Source organism: Benincasa hispida, chromosome 1, assembly GCF_027475165.1.
Source record: "Benincasa hispida cultivar pf3 chromosome 1, pf3_genome.v1.1, whole genome shotgun sequence".
Classification (NCBI taxonomy): Eukaryota; Viridiplantae; Streptophyta; class Magnoliopsida; order Cucurbitales; family Cucurbitaceae; genus Benincasa; species Benincasa hispida.
The window spans coordinates 68949022-68955060 of NC_143478.1; the positions used below are offsets into that span (position 1 = coordinate 68949022).

The 6039-nt window shown below is 25.0% G+C and overlaps 1 long non-coding RNA gene across 1 annotated transcript; it reads left to right on the forward strand.

Moving 5' to 3' along the window:
- Nucleotides 1-2868: 2868 nt before the first annotated feature.
- LOC120093008 (uncharacterized) lies at nt 2869-4769 on the forward strand. Its single transcript, XR_005486241.2, has 2 exons — nt 2869-3119; nt 4563-4769. It is a non-coding gene; the product is annotated as an uncharacterized LOC120093008 (long non-coding RNA).
- Nucleotides 4770-6039: the final 1270 nt, after the last annotated feature.

Here is a 6039-nt window from a genome sequence, read left to right on the forward strand (position 1 = left end):
GAATCTGTTGAGCCTCCAAACCACGAGTCTTCTTTTCCACTCTTTAATATTCTTTTCGATTAGTAGGTGAATCAGAATATATTTAAACCAAATTTTGAAACGAGAAAAAAAAACTATAAATACATATAAAAAAATCAATTATATTAAATCACTCTGTACATTAGTGTTTGTTAATGAAAGTGGAAAGTGAAAAAAAAAATTGTAAAACACAGTCCTACTTGAAGCCTGTTGATTGAAATTATTGGTATAAATAAATCCAATTGATGAAGCAATTGAGTTGTGGAAGGCAATATACATAGACAAAAATCAAATCAAAAAACGATTTTAAAAATTACAATATTGAGATTTTTAGAAAAGTTGGTTAACGTTTATTTTGACTTCAAGTAAACGCCATTACTTTTAAATATTGTTTTCATTTTTCAACCCTTGGGACTCAATCAACCTCTAATTCTTCACCAACCCATATAGCATTATTATTATTATTTATTTACATTATTATAGTTTTTTAAATACGAATTTGATGTACCTACTTTATAATATGATACGATATATATTGACCATTTTAGATATAAATTTCTCACAATTTTACTTTTGAAAACACTCAAAATGTCCTATGACGGTAAAAATAATTTTGTCCTCACGTATATAATGTCATGGATCTCTTTCTTTTCTAACAAATTTAGGACTTTGTTTGCAAATCTAACACACTATCTCCAAAAGTTCAAACTCATGGCCGGTTACCATTAAGTTTTAATTATATCAATACTTTGTAGATTTAAGAATTTGTCGAGGATTCAACCAATAAAAATCGAAAGAAAGAAATCGAATCTCAAAAGTTTAAATAATACATCTTCGCTCAGATTTACCATATTAAATAAAGGTTGGTATGCGAGTGGACAACCCTCACTTAGGAAACATACCTAATTTCCACTAAAAACCTTGAAAACTGATTTTTTATTCCACATAGTATATTAACATAATTTATTAAAATAGTTAGAACTATGTGTTACGTGAAAAAAATAATTGTCAAACTTTTTATAGAAATAGTAAAAATATATTTATAGATATTGATAGATTTTTATCAGTATATATCACATAGTATCAATGATGGATTTCTATTACTTTCCATCACTGATAGACTTCTATCCGCTTCTATCAAAGAATATTAGATTTTGTTATTTTGGATAAATGATTTTTTTTATTTTTCTATTTTTGAAAATCTCCATAAAATTAAAAAAAGACAACTTAATTAAGAATTTTAATAAACTTATGAATAAGAGAGTTTTTCTGGTGAGTCATGAACTTTGAAAAATAAAAAGGAAGTTAAGAGAGTTTAAAATAATAGTTATTTTTTAGGATTCTTTTTAAATATAGAAAATAAATCACAATATTTACAAAATATAACAAAATTTTAGAATTATCAATGATAACATTGATAGACTTCTATTAGTGTCGATCAGTGATATTGATAGACACTAATAGAAGACTATCATTGATAGTTCTAAAATTTTGCTATACCTTATAAATATTTTCAACCGTTTTACTATTTGAAATAATTTCTCTATTTTTTAATAACTATTACCTAATTAAGTATAAAATATATTATTAAAAGAAAATGAAAATATAAAAGATCTTAAATGGATGCATAATTCGAAGCGATGCTTATGTGTGGAGCTGAGAACAAAAATCCTTGAAGTTAAAAGAGGAAGAAACAAATGTGAAAAAAAGATAATCGTGAATAGATTAAAAAAAGATGTTGTAAACTAAATTAAAAATTGAAAAATAAATAAAATTGGAGACACTTGAGAAATGAAATAGGAGACGAGACAGAAATTAACGATGTAATTTAAGCAATTAATAGAAGAAATTTAGATTCAAATACTTGATTTTGAATGAAAATCATATCTCAAATTGAAAAATATATAAATTGATAAATAAAACTTAATAAATACAACTTAAATTACTCATTATAACTGTATAATCATCAAATAAAAGAGAAAAAACGAAAATTAAAAGTTTTTCCCCTTAAATTCCTTTTAGATAATATAGAGTAGATAATTTAAACCTGAAATATTTTCTAGGTGCTTAAAAAATATCTTTTTTAGTGCAATAAAAGTGGTTTTAAATGCTTACCATGCATTTTTTATCGAGTTGCTAAGTTCGTTTCAATCTGATGTACCTACGGATCTCATTGATTCTTGTACTTTGTTAAAGAAAAAAAACTATTTTCAAATATCACATAAAAATAAAATTACTTCAAAATGTATAGATCTTTTGAGTCCTCTATATACAGATATATATACGTCTCTCACTTTTTCGAAAGAAATATATGTATCATATATACAAGGTTTAAAATGTTGATGTCAAAAAAATATTGAGATCTTAATTTTTTTTTAAAAAAAATTGATTCAAATATTAATAAAATATCGATTTCAATGGACATTTCTAGAAAAATTATAAAAATAAAAAATTCAAAAAATAATTTTAAATTAGTAAATAAACTTTTTATGATTTTCAAACAACTTAATATATCTATTATTTATATTACATTTATATTAGTGATATTTTGATGATTATTTTTTGTATTTTGTGAGTTTTTCTACGATATAAAGAAAATATCAATTCATCCTTCATGTTGATGTTGAATCCATAAAAACGTGAAAACATCTATGTAAATATCGAACATTTCGATGAAAATTTAATACTATAATTATATATATATATATATAGGTGTTAATGGTGGGTTGTGGGTGCCATTTTGGACCTTTCAAGTCAACTCCACTAGTCAAAGAATTGCCAAACTTTCAATCATACACTACACAACTATGATAATTTTTTTATTATATAATATGAAGCTGCTGAGAAATAATGTCTATGGCTCTTCAAATTAGGGAAGGGGAAAACCATATCATATCCACATGCCTGTGTATTTATATCCTCACAAAACAGCAACAAATGCATCAATAAATTGTTCTTGTTCTTCAAAATATATTAAGGCTATTTGCTTTCCCCAAAAATGGCTTCTAAATCCCTCATTTGGCAATTGGTTTTGGTTTTAGTTGCCATTCTAGGTTATAATGTTGCAGCAAGGAATTGGGATTCTGCTCATCAAACTGCTTGTAAGTGCATCCTAAACCTATTTCTTGTGGATGGATATATTGATTAGGATTAGGCAAGAAACCATTTCCAAAACTAGTCTAATGTTAGGGGAAAAAAAGTACAATTTTTTTGTATTCATAAAAATATTCTATTGTCTTTTCTATTATTCACGTGTTGCCATATTTTACGTAGTTCGAGTCATCCGATAAAATTGAACGATATAGAGAAAATTAGTATGACTATATGTAGAAGTGAAATTGTATAAATTGAAAAATGATTAGATTTCTTTCTCTTTTTTTTTTAAAAAAAAAAGTTTGCGTAGTTGAGTGTGGATGTATTTTTCCAATTTTTTTAAAGAAGTATTTAGTTTAAGGTTAAAAATCACTTTTCGTTCACAAGCTTCTATGAAAATAATAATTTAATAATTGAATTTTAATTAGTCATGATTTAACACTTTCGTATCTTTTCTTACAAAAAAAAAAAAAGTTTATGTACTTTTCAACGGAAAAAAGTGCTATCTATTTGTAATACAATTTAGTCTCTATATTTTCTAATTTGTAATGATTAATTTAGTTTCTATTATTTAAAATATTATTAAAATTCATTGCAATATTTTTACATACATGTAGATTGATAAACTGATCGGAAATTAACTTTAAAAAAAGAGTATAAAAATTAAATCGTTACATAATAGAAATGACACTTACTTTTCAAGATATTTTTCATATATAGTAAGTAGTAAATCGTTATAAATTTCGAAATGTAGAGTCTAAATTGTTACATATTTAAATTAAAGGACTAAATTGTTAAAATTTTGAGAATACAAGGATTAAATCATTACAAACTAAAGCTTATGAACTAAATTGTTACATCTATGAAAAGTTAGGACCAAAAGTTTTTTAATCTTAATTTAATAACTAATCCAAATTTTTAGTGTGTGATTTAGTGTTTAAGTTGAAAATTTATTGAGGGAGGATTTTTTTTTTTTTTTTTTTATTGCTTATTCAAGTTTGTGCCTCAATTTGGAAAAAAGACATGAAAGCTTAAAAGTAGAAATTTCCCCTAAGGTTACTTTAGGATAAAACCACAATTTATCTTTACATAACATCGATAGGGAAACAATGGCGAGATATATATCCTCAACTCAGAGATAGACTGTAGAAGTTTGAATTCATAAGTAACTAATTGAAGTAGAATCATGGTTAAACTATGTCGTTTTTTTTTCTAATAAGAAACTAATGGAGAAGAGAGTTCAATATTACAACTTGATGACCCGACCCAATTTCAATCCAAAAATATGAAGGTTGGATTAGTTTGGGTTAATGACTCTATTTGATTCATTTAACGTTAAAAAATCATCGATTTAAAAATTTAATCTAACCCAACCCAAACTGATATAAACCTCTATACTTCACAACTTTTTCTTTGATCTAATTAATTGGTTTTTTTCTTGTATTTTTCAGACAAGGATGTTGTGGGAATCAAAAGCATAAAAAAGGTAGCTAAACCCATTCCAAGGAAAGATAAACCAAGGGGTGGAAATTTCTAATCAACTTCCAAAAATAATTTAGTATATTGGAGGATGTCAAATTTTCCCAACTTTTTACCTTGTAATAAATTGTTACCTTTTTCATACAGATTAATACAATGAATTTGTTTGGAAAAGGAAACTTCATATGATCTCTCTTTTAGCCTTTATTGGGTTATTTTAAGTATATACTAAGTTCTTGTAGCGAGCAATGAAATGAATTGAAACAATTCGAACAACATCAACGATAAAAAAATTGTCATAAGAATAATTCACTCTTTCACATTTTAAATGGTGTTACCACTAGATAAGATTTAACTCATAACTTTCATAAATATCAATTTAAATTCTAAACTTACATAAATATATCGAAATAAAACGTAATGAAGGGTTTAAATTGATATGGAAACTTCAAGGTTTAAATTTATACACTTAAATTGATATGATTACTGTTTTGAGATTTAAATTGATATACTTATGAAAGTTCATAGTTTAAAATTGATATAACCTCCAAAGTTCATGGATGTAAATTGATATCTACCTTCATTGTAATAATTAAGGGATTTGAGCGACATCGACAGGTATTTATCTTAGCTTCATTATTACAACCCTAACAACAAGAGTTAAAGCATTTGTAAGGCTACTTTAATTTCTTCAAGCATTTTGTCCAATGTTTTGTTTTGTTTTCTGTCATATGCATACTAATTCATTGCAAAACGAATGGTTTAATATTGTGGTTTTTAATTAATTAATGCTATTTTTAGAAATTTTTATTTAGAAAAAAGCTGTTAAATTACATTAAAATATGTCATCAATCATTCTAAAGTAATTTAATATTTTAGTTTACACTTTTAGTTACGATTTAAGATAATGAAAATTTATTTTAAATTAAAACATGGTTTGATTATACTACTTAGCAACTTAGAATCAAAGGGGAACGTACACCTCTCAAATGATTCGGGAGTATTTCTTTAATTTCATTTCTTATCTGTTTATTTACCATCTAAATGTTATTTTAATTTTTCAATATGTATTTATTACAGGTTGATGCACTTTATTTTACCGGAAAAAAAAAAAAAAAAAAACCTAAAGGATGTATTGTTGTCATTTGATTTTCTAATTTTTAACAATATATATTTATTTATTATTTTCAATTTTTAATTTTTTATTACACTTGAAATTAGATTAAAGATGAAAATAAATAGGGGATGCCTACTACACGGCCAAAGTTGTTAACAACAATGTCCTAGCATTCTACAAAATGTTAAGTATGTTGGGACTTATGCCTTAAAAGCTTCGTAGTTGATTTATATAATAATTGATTATTTCATAAGTTAACACTAAAACAAAACTAGGATTTCATGACATTTAAAAACAGTCACAATTAAAATTCATAACACTTATTTTATGTT